The 17,442-nt window shown below is 38.5% G+C and overlaps 1 pseudogene across 1 annotated transcript; it reads left to right on the top strand.

Moving 5' to 3' along the window:
* Positions 1–4,713: 4,713 nt before the first annotated feature.
* Positions 4,714–5,613, top strand: LOC311584036 (platelet-activating factor acetylhydrolase IB subunit alpha1-like; annotated as a pseudogene). Its single transcript has one exon. The product of its transcript is annotated as a platelet-activating factor acetylhydrolase IB subunit alpha1-like (transcript).
* The last annotated feature ends 11,829 nt before the right edge of the window (positions 5,614–17,442 follow it).

Here is a 17,442-nt window from a genome sequence, read left to right as displayed (position 1 = left end):
GCTACCAGGCTGAGGAATGGAGGGAAGGGAAACTGTGGTCAAATGTATTGTATGAGAGAAGAATTTATTTTTAATAAATGTATATTAAATATACATTATTTTTATATTTATATAATATTTATATTGTTGATATTTTATATAATATATACATAAAAATATATTTATATGCAATATAAGCATAGTAAATATATTTATATATAAATAACATATTAATATATAAATATATTATATATAAGATAAATATTTATTTTAAAAAAGAAAAGTATTAAGAGAAACTTTAATTTTATTTTGCCTGTTTGGAAGTAGTTTTTTCCAATTATTTACTCCTGTCATAATCAGCCTCCACTGTTGATTTGGCACCAACCTAGAGTCACCTGTGAGGAAGGAATATTAGCTAAGGAATTGGCCACATCAGATAGACACATGGGGAATTTTTTACATTTTTCTAACTGATACAGGAGGGCCTAGCCTGCTGTGCCCAGTGTCATCTGTAGGCAAAATAACCTGGGCTGTATAAGGTAACTGAGCAAGCCAGTAAGCACGCTTGCTCCAGGCTTCAGTTCCTGCCCTCAGGTTCCTGCCTTGAGTTCGTGCCTTAACATCTTTTGACTATAGACTCTACTCTGTAAGCTAAATTAAATCTTTCTTTCCCAAGCTGTCTTGGTTCTTGTAGAGGAATTTTAATCCAGCAACATGGTTACTCTGGTAAATGATCACATCCAAAGACCTAGGTATGTGTGACCCAGTTGGAATACAGACACACCCTTAGTACACATCCTTAATCCCTGTGGAAGGAATACAGATGTATCATTAATACACATCTTTAATCCCAAACAATAATATTTAATTGAGGGACAGACAAAATGAAATTAGAAAAAAAAAGATTTGACAGATTGAGTCAGAGATAGGATATGCCCAACTCTCACAAAAACAGGCAGGAAAAGGAGGCTACTTCAGAGCAGGGCAGGGAGAGAGGTGGGAATTAAACTCAGTGCAGTCCAGTTGAATGCAATTGTGTTCAGTTGAGAGCTCCTGCAGTTCTGTTCAGTCCCTGCAGTCAGTGCCTTCAATTCATGGAGCTCAGAGGCAGTTTTTCCAAGCAGAGCAATCAGTAAAAAGCCAAGAGAAACTAAATTGAATCAGTTAGCTTGGAGAAGTGTTTGAACCAACTGAGTTGAACCAGCCAGCCAGACTTCAGAAAGAGCTACAAAGCATGGGCTTATTTAGCAGTAAGTCTCAGAGACCAAGGGCATTGTAGGCCTAGGTTAGCATATGGAGGCTAAGATTAGATTGTATAGAGGCTAGAAGCTTCCAGGCCTAGGCCTGGGGACAGATAGAACAGGGATAGAAAAGTGGTGGACTCAGCCTAAGCCATGTACTATTTGTAAAGCTAGGGTATGGCTTTCATCTCATCCCCTCATCAAATAAAAAAACAAAAAACAAAAAAAAAAAAAACCAACATTTACAGGTCCTGATACTCAACATAGCTAGAACATTCCCCTTTCTATTTGAGGAAAATAATGTTTTTGAGAACATATGGCTTCTAAATATCTTTTGTAGAAGAACTATAAGTCCTCTCCCCACGGTGGATTTTGTTCATGGACTGTGTGAAGTAATAGTTGACACTGCACTTAAATTACCATCTTTCATATCAAGTCAGTTTGGGTCATTTTAGGTCATATGAATCGCAGCCAATTCATTGCTGTCACAAGCAGCAACAGAGCAAAAATGTCTCCAAATGTATCTGGAATTTGGGTGTTGGTTATGGCACTACAGAGTTTACTATTACACCTACACATTATTCTGCTCTCTTATTAATTTCACATTATCAAGTCATTCTCATCTTAAAACTATGTATACAGAGGAGTCTACAAGTATATATGAAATTGGAACAAAATCTCTTTTAGGCACATTGCCTCAACAACTTAACATCAAAGCATTCTGTCAAGAAGCTACACAAATGTATTCAAACAATATGGGGGGGGCCTAATAAAGTGGGAGGGGGACCAGCAAAGGGAAAATGCAGTACAATGAGAAAGAGAAGAAATTACCAGGATACCAGGATGATGATGAAGCTATGTTCAAGGTGATGACTGTAGGCTCTCATGTGAGAGGTATGAAGGAGACTACAGGCGTGATTTTATTTCCACCCTAAGACACTGGTGGAATGTCCAACATGTTGAACATATTCTAAAAACACGTATACCCCTGGTTGAGAGAATCAGTTTTAACCATTGATTTAAAAAAGGTGAAAGCCAAGGAAAATAAGAAGAAAAGCAAAATAAACATTAGGTCCAGAGAAAGAAATCATATTATAGAAAGACTACACATGATTGTGGTATATCTGTCAGATTGTAAACACTGGATATTGGTCAACCCCACATCATAATGCTGTACTCAAGAATGTGCAGAAGCACAGGAACGCAGGCTGGGCAAATGGTTGATGTAATGAAGGTGGAAAACAAATGCTAGTTTTTCAAAATAATGAGGTAATTACAATAAAAACTAGAAGCATTTCATCAGAACAGAAGGTAAATTCAAGACCATCTATAAGAAAAGATGAATTTTGTTGTCTTTTGGAAATTGGAAACGGGGAGAAGTCAGATTGTTGCTTTCCTAACAGGCGTTATTGAAAGGATTGCATGGTCTCTTGAACTAAATGCATGCAAGTGGAATTTTTATTTAAGTAAACTCTGGTTTAAATATAGTAAAGATCCAGTTTTGAGCAAGAAGATTAAAATTTGGAAGGTGATATATTGTGTTCAGGAAAAAAAAAAAGACAAAAAGCAGTTTTGTTTCTCAATGTTTCAATACCTTATGTTTTTCTGTCAAAATTGCATCTTCAGACTTGTGGGTTGCCTAGGAAACTTATGGCCTTTCTCTTGATTTCAAGCCTTAGTGTTGACTTTTTCCAACTTTTATACTTTAGTTTACTCAGACAAGAGCAAAAATGTCTACAATGTAAAAACCAAAACCCTGAACAAAACCAAACCAAACAGCCGATCACAAAAATCAGGCTGAAAACACATCATCTGCTAGTCTCCCAAGACTACATCAAAACAAAGCATCTTGGAACTTGAGCACATTTAGAAATCCAGATGCCTGCTGTTCCTCTGTTTCCTGTTTTGGAGTCATTTTTATCTTTGTTGTTAACATGTTGCTATCCAGCAGTGGCCAGGAAAGTTGTGCACAGCACTCCTTCTACCCAGATATCCACTAGATAGCAAGGCTACATACTGAGCAACAAATTAAAAATTAGCATTCCTGGAATTAATTTAGATTACTAGTGGCAAGACCCTGGGTGTGTGTGTGTGTGTGTGTGTGTGTGTGTGTGTGTGTGTGTGTGTGTGTGTGTGTTACCATGAAAGTTTGCTTGAAGACGATATAGTTTATATTAAACCTGTGTTTGTCTGTATCTGTATGAACATGTCTATAATTAACACTAATAGCCTTTTGACAGTCATGTGGAAATCTATTAGTGTAATTCTTTACAAAGCATATACATGAATAAAAGGAATTTAAATGCAATTAACACACAGGAGGGGAAACAATGCCCCAACTAGAATCATATGCTACCAAATAAATCCCTTAACACCAGAAATGGATTGCATCTTTTTGCGTTATTGTCCAAAGGGGTCCCACAAAACTCCTAAACAGTTAAATTGTATTCCCAGTGCTATTGGTGACTTTCCACAATATGACAGTTAGATCATATTGTTGAAGACACCACATATTTAGGTCATAAATGATGAAGGAATCAAACTGGTTCTCGACCAGAAGTTTAACCCCTACTGACCAGTGTTCATCATAGTGCTGGTGAAGCCTATGCATGTCCTGGGGGAGAAAAGTAATCATCAGCCTCATTCAGCTACAAACCCTGTGTCACTACAATAGTGACCTGCCAACAAGATATAACCCCACCCACCCACCCCCGGTGCAATTTTTATTGGATTTAAGGCCTGTTCCATGAGATGGATCCAATATCTGACACTGTTAACGAGGCCAAGAACCAGAGATTATATAGGTCATGGGCCCTAGGTGGAAAAAGAAATCTGCTTCTGTTATCATACTAAGTGACCATAGTAATAAACTCACTTTCAATGACTTATTACTATGTTCATAAATCAGTTAATCGCCAAACTTTCATCACAAAAGTTGATTTTTGCAGTAGACAGTAAATAACACAAAGGCCTACAAGTAGGCAAGTGTAGAGATTGAGAGACTTTGAGTTCGCCACTTTTAAGAACATGTCTAATAAAAACCCATCCCTTCACAGCCCAGGAGTCTAAGTAGAAGATGCAACAGAAATAACGTAAGAGCCAGAGTTAGTGGACGACTCCAAGGAAGTAGTGTTTCCCAACAAGGTTGATGCACACATGAACCCACAGAGACTTCGACAGCGTGCATTAAGACGTACAAGTTCAAACCACACAAAATCCTTTCATGGAGAAGCAGAAGTTGGCACAAAGTCCTACCCCTAACCAAGAAGCTATGTGTGATTAATAGCTGTTTGGAGAAGGGAAATCTGTTTTCCTCAATGGAGTCTCCCTGGGATAGCAACCACAGGTTGTGTTCAGGAGTAGCTGAACAACACAAAATGGACTCCGTGGCTTTGCTGTTGCTTTGTGCTTGTTTTAACTAAGTAATTGCTTTATTTTTTAAAAGAGAACATAAAACCGTATGAGTATCGGGGTTGGGGGTATCTGGGACGAGTTGAGGGAGGGAAAAGAATATGATCAAATTATATTGTATGAAAAATTTTGCTCTTCCAGAGTTTCCTGGCCCTGTAGCAAATGATTGCCTCCCCCCAAGGAACGGTGCTAGGTTGTCCCAGCTCCCTGTTGGCTTTTCAGGGGCTGCAGTGCTGAGGATGAGCGGGGATGGGAACTCGGCCAGCATGCCCACCCCTGTGCAGGACGTGCCCGGCGACAGGTGCTGAATGTCCCTGCACCATCGATTCGTGGCGGACAGCAAAGACAAGGAGCCCGAAGTCATCTTCATCGGGGACTCCTTGGTCCAGCTAATGCACCAGTATGAGATCTGGCGGGAGCGCTTCTCTCTTCTGCATGCACTTAACTTTGGCATCGGATGTGACAGCACACAGGACGCACTCTGGCGGCTTGCGAATGGGGAGCTGGATCACATCCGGCCCAAAACTGTGGTTGTCTGGGTGGGCACCAACAGCCACAGCCATACAGCAGAGCAGGTGACGGGTGGCATCAAAGCCGTTGTACAACTGGTGAACAAGCTATAGCCCCAGGCACGAGTTGTGGTGATGGGCCTGCTTCCGAGGGGCCAGCACCCCAACCTACTTCAGGAGAAAAGCTGACAGGTAAACGAGCTGGTCCGGGCAGCGTTAGCCGGCTGCCCCCGAGCCCACTTTTTAGATGCAGACCCTGGTTTTGTACACTCTGACGGCACCATAAGCCACCACGACATGTATGATTACTTACACCTGAGCCACCTGGGGTACACACCTGTCTGCCGGGCCCTGCACTTCTTGCGGCTTCGTCTCCTGGCTCAAGACCAGGGCCAAGGCATCCCTCTGCCAGAGACCACACCCTAAGCATCTTCCCTTCCCATGCCATTAAATTCTCCTCCTTCTGCAAAATAAATAAATTAATTAAATTAAATTAAAATGATTAAAAGGAAACCAAAAGAGGGTAAATAGAATGCAGGCAAAAGGACAAAGGAGTCATGAAAGAGAATATAAAGCTAATTTGTTTTTCTAGTTTCATCTCCACCACAGTTTAAAATTTTTTCCCTTTGGTGGATGAGTGAATAAAAAATACAACTGCTTATGGAATTGTAAAAGTCTAAGAGAAACCCCACTGCTTCAGAATGTAAATTCTAAGCACACAGAAGTTCACTGAGGTGTGTAGTGTGTGGAACTAGTTAAATGTTTAAGTGGCTATGTTATTTTATTTTAAAAAGAAAAAATGATTAAAAATTTTAAAAATACCTTCTTGAAGATCAAGGTCTTGATTTCCATCCTTACAAACCTCAACAAAAAAAGTATTGTTTGAATAGATGTAGCATAAATAAATCTGTCTTTGGGTAGATCACCCATACCTATATGCATGTCTGTCTGCACAGGAATGCGCACATGCACGTGCACACACACACACACACACACACACACACACACACACACACACACACACACCATGGCAATAAATTCACAAAGAATGAGGAATCTCTAGGTGTCCTTCCAGTAAATATGCAGGTTCAAAAGCTGTGTTAAAGATCTACAAAAAATAACAATAATAATAATAAAATAAAAGAAACACTTTCTCTTCACAAACTACTTGGTTAAAAAGCATAGGAGCAGGGCAGCCCTTCTTGAGCTGCTCACTGAGTCTGAGTCCTGACATAGCAAATTCCAATTGTAACCATCACAATGAAAGCTTTTCCCTCTAGAAGAAAACTGCTCTGATTTTAGTCCTTAATTTCTGGAACTTCTTTCTTGTGGAAACATCCCATGTGAAACGCCTTTGCAGTTAGAATTCACAGGAAGGTGGCATTATAATTTCCATGCTGGCCTGAAGCACTGAGATCATTCAAAATCTGAAGAATACCTAGAAAAGGCAGGAAGCAATGGTTCAGGCAAAGGGATCCACAGGAGCTCTTGCTGAGTTTAGAAGCAGGAGCTCCTGGCCTCCAGGCTCTCCCAGGGCTAAGAGTAGAGTAAACTGCCAGGACTCAGACCATTCTTTTGAGTTAAGAAGATGCTAGAAAACAGATAAATCTCCACCTTTCAGATAATTAGCCCTGTTTCTTTCTGCATGGAGTAAAGAACAATTTAACAAGTGACATTCTACAAGAGTGTAAATATAGAAGCTGTCTCTGTCCAAAGAGAACACCAGGATGACAGTCATATCTGCATGGTTTGCAGAAGCATGAGCTATAATGTTTAGTGAGCATTTCATTACATTAGGGAGGAGACAGGTAGTGGGGAAATCAAATGCACAATTTAAGCCAGGGATTCTTTAATACCCTTCCACCCCCAAACCCTCAAGTAGCCTTGATGTGCTGCCTTCCTACATATATCCTCAATAAGATAGAAGAAATAAGAAAAAGAATTGTCTCAATACTATGTCCTTAGCTTTCAAGGCCTGAAAAGTCAACAGTTTCCTTCCATAAATTTGTTTATTCTCAAGGAACAGAATGCAGGTTAAGAAATTCTAAGTGCACAAGTATCTTTTCACGAGAAGAAAATATTCTAAGAATACTCATTTAACCTATATGGAAGCAATTTAGCTTATTTGTAAATACTGTGTTCACTTCTGAGTCACCTCAGAATTATAGCACACATGCACACATACACACACGCATGCACATATATTCAAACAAACATACACACACATAAACACATGTATACACAAACATGTACATACACACCTGAAAAGTATATCCATATCTGAATTAAGGAAGGTTAGGGAGATACAGTCACAGAAGACCACTAATGAGTCTCTGGGAGAAGGAGGTAGGAACTGCTTTTATGTGCCATCAGTACCTGTGTCATCATAGGAACAGTATAATCTCCAACCCATGTAACTGGATCCCTGTGGCAGAATATCAGTGTACATGACAATGGGAATAAGGCATACATCTATATTTTGTTGTTCCTGCCAATCTCTCTGGAAAACTCATACAAGCATCTGTGAACTCCAGGTATACTTTCTATACTTACTTTACTGAGTCATTCGAAAGGAAGCCAGAAACTATGGCCACTGCCCATCTTGTTATTAAGGTAGTCTTCTTTGGATCAAAAAGGCTTTTTACATTTACATTAGAAAGAGATCTAACTTTCAATCCCTTAAATTTCCTAGAAGAAAGCTACAATTCTGTCCAGTCTCCATTACCACTTGTTCCATGTTAGGTTTTAAAAAATTCTGTCCTTTAATTTGCTAAAGTCAATAACTTTTAAATTTGCCCATGATGACCTGCTAAATGAGGCTTACCTGCTCTAGCTGTGCCGTCCTAACATGACAGAGCAGTACACTGCAGAGGTGCAGAGGTTCTTCCTTCTTGTATTCTTACTGAAGCCATCCTAGGTTTAACTAGAGAATTTGTTCTCTTTTATGGAGACTCCCATGGAATAGTACCCTTCTGTATTCTAGGAACCCAAGTCCAAGATGGCCCAGCTAACTTACTCTATCTTCTGTTAAACTACCCACTTGTGTAACCTCTCCCTCCAGCTAACCACTCATCTTATCTTCTGTTAAATTGCTTGCTTGCACAACACCCACCCTTCCAACCCATCCCCACCTGCCTTCAGCTCCTGGGATAGATACCAAGATGTAGTTTTTGCCTTTGAAAAAAACCCTTAACCTTAACCTAACTACTGCACCTGGGTTCTGGATACCTAAGTGAAGCCCCACGCAGCTGGAAGACAGACTTTCAGTTGGCTACAAACTGAGTGGTCATCTCTGGCAGGCTCCCCACAACATTGCATTTTCCACACTCACGTAAACCTTCAGTGAAAATCAGCAAATTCTGCAAAAAGATTCAGTAAGCGCATAATCTCATGTGGCTACCAAGAGAGGCCATCAAGTCTTTGCTTCTTGCTCTGTAGCAAGCCAAATGTATCCTTCCTTTCCCTACTAGCAAAGTCATTCTGTCACTTTTTTTTTCTATCAATGACCAAAATGTTTTCACAAGTACAATCCCCTCCAGGCACTGCAGGCAAAGTTATCATCAGGTAACTGATTCTCTTAAAAGTATTTTCACTAACGAATTTCCAAGCTAATTATAGCTACTTTCCTGAGTGACCTATTACAGTGGACATAAACACAAATTCAAAGTAGGCTTTAAGGTGGATTTCTACCATAGTTCTTATCTAAGGATGCTATTTCACTAACATTTTTACACACACTTATGTACATACACTTACAAACATGTGCACGTGTGCGTGTAGATATTTTCCCATTCACATTTATTTTGAATGAGTTAGCAATCGTATGGAGATGGATGTATAGATAGACGAAGGCATGTGCATTCTTCTCTGCTGTGTGACTACCCTTAGTGTATTTCTAGGCTTGCCTCCTCATCTTTAACTTTCCTACTTCCTTGGACAATTAACGATATGAAGGATTGGCATGGAGTTTCTAGTAAATCAAGACCGGGTTTTATTTAAAACTTCAAAACATGCCTTTGCATTGGGGGCTCTTCTGAATAAGAATAGCCTGGCTAATTTGCACATTCCTCATGTGGCTGCCCTTCCCTGGCATTCTGCTGAATATGCACCTCAGAAAGAGGCATGATTTTGATGAATAGGAACCTATGAGGCTTAATAAGTGGCATCAGAATGGACAGACACCTGAGGGGAAAGCCAGGTCTGTGTTGATGGATGTCTTCCCCCGTGGGACCTGGGGCGCTGCTGAGATGCAGTTTTTCCAGCAAGTGGTAAAATGGAAAGATAATTCAAAGCAGCACATGCAAGGCAGGCTGAAAGATGTGTTTCCTTGACAGGAAAAAAAAACTGTGCCAAAGGAATTAGATGAATAGCTGCTTCATGGGGCACCAAAGACCCATCAGAGAGGAGAAGGCAAGCCAGAAAGGACTGCAAGGGAGGAAGATGTGGTCCAGCTAAGTTCCAGTCATTGGAAAACATCAATTCTACAACCATAATCACACTATGTTTTTACTCAAATTGTAACTTGTGGTGTTGCCATTAAATATTGATTGATTGGTTGGTTGGTTGGTTGGTTGGTTGATTGATTGATTGATAGAGTCTCACTTAGTAGCCAAGGCTTGACCTCACAGTCTTTCCACCTCAGTCTCTCAAGTGCTAGACTACAGATGTGTTCCCCACCCCGACCTGCCCCTACTCAACCCCACCCCCGCACCCAGGATTAAATGTAAGGCTTTGCATATTTTCAGCAAACACTGAGTAATGTCACCAGATCATTCATCTTTTACTCTTAAAAAAAGAAGAAGAAAAATATAAATATGAGACTTTCTAAGCTTCACAGTCTGAGGACGCAGAAGTCATAAGGAAGTGTATGAGCCACTTCACAACAGGATTGGGTATCACTCTTTAGCACACAATTCCTTAACCCAGAGTCTAATAGACTGGCTGTTGTTGATGTGGAGAAAGTGGCATGCTTGATGGAGCATTGCCATCAGGAATCAGGATGCAGAAGCTCCGTGCCAAACAAAATTTCTGCTGAGCCAGTGGCTCTGGGTTCCTGTCTTGCAGGCTTGAAGAATGAAACTCATGGACCACAGAAGAGTAAAGTTAGAAAAGAATCCATCACTGATCATTTGGCAAGAGCTTAAGAGGTGATAGCAAAGAAATCTGTACAACAAGGGCAGGTCCCAAGAATGGGTTGTCATCATACTACTGGGGACCCTTTATAGCACTTATGAAAAACCTGAGGCACTTGTTAGGGAGGGTAAGGGGTGTCCAGTGAGTCCAATTGAACCACTCATGAAATGTGCTCATCCCTCTGAGCTTTGGCTGCATCCTCACACATACTTTGTAAGCAGTGGATGGGTTATATAAAAGGAAAAGAAAATCATGCATAACAAGAAGCTAGAAGGAACTAAACTCCCCTTTGGCATTCCTAGCCTTCAGCCAGGACAGAAGCAAGGGCATGTAAGGACAAGAATCTTCTGGAGTTCATAACTTAAACAGCCTAATCAGTTTTCTATTGCCTGCCAGTTTTTTACCCATATTGCTATGTATTTCAGGCATATTTACCAAGCTTTTCTCCTCATGGATCTGTTTTAGTATAACTTTTTGAAGGCAAACTTTTAAATTATAGAAGGGGTGTGTAGCTTACCCACCAGGTTATAGCTCACTCTGCTCTAATATGATCTCTTTATCTGACAAAGGCTAGAGCCTTCCTTCATCAATGTGTGGATGTGTGTTTAGTTCAGTGTGTTATACCTCAGCAAGTTTTGTTTTGTTTTGTTGTTTCTGGTGCTGTGACTTGTAGGCTTTGGTGGCCTTGAAGAGATTGTGCTTCTCAGAGCTATACAATTTCTAAACATAGTAAAGGATACACCATCCTTTTGTTGTTGTTATTATCACATTTGCATGCATATGTTTGTATGTGTGTATGGGTATATATATATGTATGCATGTGCTGGGAGGTATATCTGAGATTGTGTGAGTGGGTATAAAGGCCACCAGACAAGTTTGGGTGTCATTATTCATGAGATGGTCACCTTGTTTATGTGTCCCCAGTGTGACACTCACCAAGGAAGGCTAGCAGAGCATCAAACCTTGAAATCAGTTTTGTGGTTGTTGTTTTTGTTCTATCCAGTGCTGCTGGGCTTAAAAGTGTGCTGCCATGACGCGATTTCCTTTACTTAATATGAGTTCTGAGGATCACACTCCATGCTTGGTTAAGAAGCACTTACTGCCTTATGCCCCTAGTCCTCACTTGCTTTTGACATGGATAGCAATTGATCTACCTTCTAAATCCTCCATTCAGCCCCCTATATTCAGGAACTCCACCCTTTGCCCTGGTCACCACAAAGCCATGTGTCTAAGGAGAAGCATCCCCAGTGTCGACAGATCATAAAAGTCTTCAAGTGATCTTAAGCCTGTTTACCCTGTGCTGATTATTTCTTCCCATAAGTGACATGGAAAAAGCGCTCACCCATCTTTTCTCATCTCTTCAGCTTCCTGACTGAGCCTGCTGTTGTCCATGTGACTCGCATGTGTGGCTATGTGCCTCTTTGTCAGAAACGTAGCAAACTATAATTTCCTATGACAGACTGTCTCCTGGCAAGGTGAATAGTAATAATGATGATAATAACAATATTTTTAATATATTACTGTGAGCTTGCTTTAAGTATCATGTTTACCATAAGTGACCATGAAACCAATGAGTAATTTTGTTGGTTAGAGATATTCACACTCGTCTGTCCACAAATCAAAAGTTTGCTTCTTCCTTTCTGAAAAAAAAATTATTCTGTTATAATTTAATATATAATGTTATTTGATCAAAGGCTTTCTAATTATCCTCTCATCTCTCATCTCCCACCTTCCTTCTAATTAACCCCTTAATCATCTCAAGACCCCCACTTCTTCTCATATTCATTTTGCATGTGACCCACTGCATTTAATTAGAATTGACTTGACAGCAATGGACCAGTGGCTCTAGTCCTGAGGAATTACTTCCATTCCCTATGATGAGTAAGCAGCTCTACCTCTTCAGGGAAAAGTTGATCTCACCCCATCCATGACACGATGTTGATGGCCCAATTTTACAAATGCTCTCTGCAGGTAACCACTGGAATTTATGGGTACAACAGCCATGTCTTAGCTTTAAAAAAAAAAATTGCAGCCCTCCTTCCTATCCTCCAGCTCTTAAATCCTTTCTGTCTTTTCTTTCATAAAAGTTCCTGAGTTTTCAGAGGTAGGGGGCTCAAAATACTTCCTATACATGTACAGAAGTCCCAAAGAAAAATACAAAATAGTACATGTTAAAAAAGCTGCTGTAAAGCAAGAAGACTGCCAAGCAAGTAAAGACAAAGCCTACAGAATGAGAAAAATACCTTTGATAGCTATATCTGACAGAGAATTAATATCTAAAATACTCAAATAACTAAAAAAAAAAAAAAAATACCATAGCAGGGTAGGCACTGGATCTAAACCTGCATCAGGTCCATTGTTATATGGGGAGATCCTACACATTGCAGCAGTTTTACTGGAAGTGATAGACCTAGAGTACAGGCCAGCTCTGACTCATGCCCACAGGCAGAAGTGGAGTCCCACAGCTCAAAGCAAAGCTAAAAACCCAGAGAGGCTGGAGCCGACATAGGACAACAGTGGTTCCTTAAAGGAAAATTAGCGACAGAGCTCTGGCCTTAAATACAGGTTCCTCAGGAGGAAAGACTAAGAACTGCAGTTTAGTCTTCTCCTAAACAATACAAATTCCATGACCGAAAGTATTTTAAAATGTAAAAAATTCATATAATTATATAAAATATTAAATTACTTTTTAAAAGAAAAATAAAGAAAATATCAACTAATAAACTAACTCCAAATGTGCACAAAAAAAAATCATCATGAAATAATCCAACATAACATGTTTTCCAAAGACTGCTATGCCAATAATAATGGCTACTAATGATATCAATTTGAAGAGATTCCAGACCAAAAAAAATTTTTTAAGAATTATGCCAAGTATGTCCAAACAACTTCAAGATAATATAAATACACTCTTAAAGAATAAAAACAAAGAGTAGAATCAAATAATGAAGTCAATCCAAGATATGGAAATTGAATCCAGTAAAGAGAATTGCTGAAGTAAAACTGAAGTGAAATGATGCTAGAAATGAAAAACCCAATAAGCCAAATTAAAAACGCAGTGGAGAGCCTCACCAGAAAGGCCATGTATAAAACGCAACATCAAGGCTAGAATACAAGATAGAGAAAATGGACCATTCAGTAAAGCTCGATGATACTTTTTCTAATAAATATGAATGGGACACAGGAGAGTATTGGGAAACCATAAAAAAGAAAATATTCAAATTATGAACATAGAAGAATTATTATTCTGTACCAAAGGCATAAAAAGAATTTACAATAAATTCATAGAATTTTTCCAAAAAGAGAAAGATGACCAGCCAAGTACAAAAATCCTACAAAATACCAGTAGACCGAAGAGAAAAAACACTACCCACAAATACTATATTCTAAACATGGGGAAAAGAAAGAGTATTGAAACATCAAGAAAGAAGGGTCAACTCACCTATAAATACAAGTTCATCAGAATAACACCCAACTATCCAGTGGATATACTTAAAGTCACTTGGCCCAAAAAAGTACATTCCAAGACTGGAAAAATGATAGCTTCCAACTCAGACTCCCCCCCAGCCCCCAGCAAGAATATCCATTAAGTTGTTTAATAGATATTTTTAGTGGATAAAATGTTTCTATGATAAAACCAACTAATGAAACTTATTACCAGTAATAATACTGTAAACATTACTTCAATTTGAAGAGAAAAGAAATCTAAAAGATCACAATCCTACACCATTTAATCAAAAGACATCTTATAAAACACACAGATAGAAATAAACAAAATTTAAAAAAATAAATAAACAAAGTAAGATAAGAAGTAATAAAGGCTATTCAATATTAACATTCTAAATTTGTTAATAAAGAGACACAGGCAAATAGATAGGATTAGAAAACAGAATCCATCTTCTTACTGCCTCCAAAACACACCTTTCCAGCAACACAGACACCACCACTAAGTAAAAGAATGAAGAAACATATTTCAAGAAAATGAGACTAAGAAACGAGTAGGTATAGCTATTGCAATGTTGGACCAAAAAAACCCACAAAAAACAAACAAACAAACAAACAAAAAACAACCTTCAAATCAAAAAAGAAGATACAGATTAATTCGTACTAATCAATGGAACCGTCCATTAAAAGGAGATTATGATTCTAAATGTGTACAAAATATAAGCACACACAATTACACAAAATACCGCTAGATGAAAGCCACAGATAATCCCAAGTGATAGCAAGTGTCTTTAACATATCACTCTCACCATTTTTCCCAATCCATATAAAAAATAAACACTTAAGTTAAATAACATAACAAATCTAATGGACCTAACAAATATTTATTGAACATTTCAGACAGACACTAAGAATCAATAGCCACTAGAACTTTATCCAACATCAGTTGCATACTGGGTCATAAAGCAAGAAATTTGAAATGATAGCCTGAATTCTATCTGACCCCAATGGAGTAAAGGTAGATAGGAAAAAAGACAGAAACTAGAGAAAGTACAAAAACTCATGAAAACTAACATTCATTGCTGAGTGATAAATAAGGTCACCAAAGAAATCAATAGAGAAATACAAAAATTTAAGTGAAAATACAACCTATCAAAATGTATGAAGCACAATAATATAATACTAAGAAATTTATATTGGTAAATGTGTGTGCGCTTCTGTGTGTGTGTGTGTGTGTGTGTGTGAGAGAGAGAGAGAGAGAGAGAGAGAGAGAGAGAGAGAGAGAGAGAGAGAGAGAGAGAGAGACAGAGACAGAGACACAGAGACAGACAGAGAAAGAGACAGAGAGAGAGAAGAGAGACTAAATTAATGAATGATACTCCTTAACACCTTGGAAAAACAAAACAAACCTCAAACAGTAGACTGGAAAAAGTAATCAAAATCAGGGCAGAAGTTAATAAGAAACAAGCAAACAAACAAAACCCACAAATAATTGCCATAGATAAGTCTATAGGGCATTCTCTTGTTTAATGACTGATATAGGATGGAAGTGTCTGTATTACAACCCCCTGGTCAGTGGTCCTGGCTTATATAATAAGCGAAGCTGATCAAACAATAAGGAACAAGCCAGTAAGTGGCATTTTTTCATGACCTCTGTTTCAATTCATGTCTACAGATTTCTGTTGTGAGTTCCTGCCATGATATCCCCTTCATGATGATCTATAAACCAAAATGAACTGTTTCCTCCCCCAAACTGGGTTTAGCTAATTTTTATCACAGCAGCAAAGAATTCAATAGGACCAAAAGAAGACTAGTAAACTCTTTATAAAGTCATTATCATCCTGATATAAAATAGAGACATTACAAAACCAGATAAAGACATTGTACAAACAAAGCAACAACATTAATGTCCAATCTCCCAGGTGAATATAGATGCAAAAATCATCTAGATTTGAGATTTTTCTTCTGTAGTTTTATTGAAAATGTTTTCTATTCTTTTTGGTATAGAAAAGCTTCTGTCTCCACAATTCATAGGCTTGGTTTTTCTCATGGTGTCTCAAAAATTCCACATATTTTATTCTACTTATGAGTTTTTTCAAATATTTTCTGAGAGTTAATTATCCAGTTCCTCTACCTTGTCTTTAAGGTAGAGGAATGTCTACATTGTTCTTTCCTCCACATTATATATTCTATTGGCTTTTTGAACTTTTAATTTCTAGCTTCATTTCAGTTTGTGTTTTCTTCAGACTTTTAATCTCCTTCTTGAATTCTATTTTCTGTCCTTAACTTATTTCCTTTCAATTTATGTTCTATTAGAATTAATTCAACTGTTTATTCCTGTCCACTTTAAATTCATCCCAATAAATTTCTATGTTCTCTTTGAATTCATGAATATAGTTGTTATATCATAGTTTCCTTTTGAGTTCCATTTATGTGAGCCTCAGTAGGACCATTCCTGTGGGGTTAGCACTTTTGGGGAAAATACATACTTTTAGGTTTTCTTATTGCTTCTGTTTTTATGTTTGGGTCTGCTTATTTATAATTTGTTTTTTGATTGAGTCTTTTGATTCAAGCTTTTGGTATGCCTACACTGAGTTAATGTTTGTATCTATGCTTGCATTGCCTGGGCTTAGCTAGTTGTTGATTGATTAGGTGGTGCTTGAAGCTCATTTGGGGTACTGATTCAGACCATCATAAAAGTGACTAATGCAGGCAGAGAAGTGGACAGGCATGTAAGAGGCAGGCTAAGCCAGTTGTCTGTGAGTTATAAAGCTGGATGGCTGAGCTACACAGGCAAAAGTACACTTGAAGTGGAAGTTCCTGGTTTCTTGGAGGACACTCTTGTGTCACATGGTGTTTTGCTGAAAGCTGTCATGTGAGAGGTCACGTGACGTTTTTCTGGAAGAGAGGGCTTGTGATGTTTTGCTGGGAGCAGACACATGAGAGGTCATGTGATGGTGGGAAGAAGTATTTAAAAAAAAACCCCACAGATAATGAGAAGAGGCTTTTTGGCATTTCTACACTGTGCAACACTTTGCTGGTCTTTGTTGGACTTTGCTGGTCTTCACTTAAGGGAGAAACATTCCAAAGAACTTTTTGTGGTACTCTGGATGATTCTGGCCGCTTCCAGGCCCAATTCAGCAGATCCTTGTGGTTTCTGCTGGATCGTGCCACCTTTACGGAATCCTGTGCTGCTTGGTGTTGGCTATTGGACTGGACTGCTGGTATCCTAGCAACACAGAGTGGAATTGGCCCAACTAACTGCATCCAAACAGGTCCACAAGATTCCTATTAGCATTCTTTCTCCCCTTCCTCTTATTGGTGGGTTGGAAGTGAGGTTCAAATGATTAAGAACCCTAAATAAAATAGGTTTTGAAAAATCTAAGCCTACCTACACTGAATCCTTCACACCGAGCTTTGGCAGGCTTTCACTGGGAATCGTGCCAACCTAATTCCTCCTAATTTCTTTTTGGTACTATGATATTTAATTTCTTCTTTATTTCTAAAATTCTAATAGGTATTTTTAAACTTATTGAATATAAAGATTTTAACTGAAAATTATTTCTTAAATATTATATCTTTTTTAGGGGAGGGTAAAATATTGACTGATCCCCATTCATTTCATCTCTTCATGTAGAGTTCACTCAGACTTGTAATAGACATTTTTGTATATTTAATTTCTTTAAATCATGTAATTTTTTTCTTATTATCTGTGCTTTAGCCTT

Source organism: Acomys minous, assembly GCF_964271855.1.
Source record: "Acomys minous genome assembly, chromosome: 15".
Classification (NCBI taxonomy): Eukaryota; Metazoa; Chordata; class Mammalia; order Rodentia; family Muridae; genus Acomys; species Acomys minous.
The sequence above is the reverse complement of the archived record's forward strand: the minus strand, read 5'-3'. Positions and strand labels throughout refer to the sequence as shown.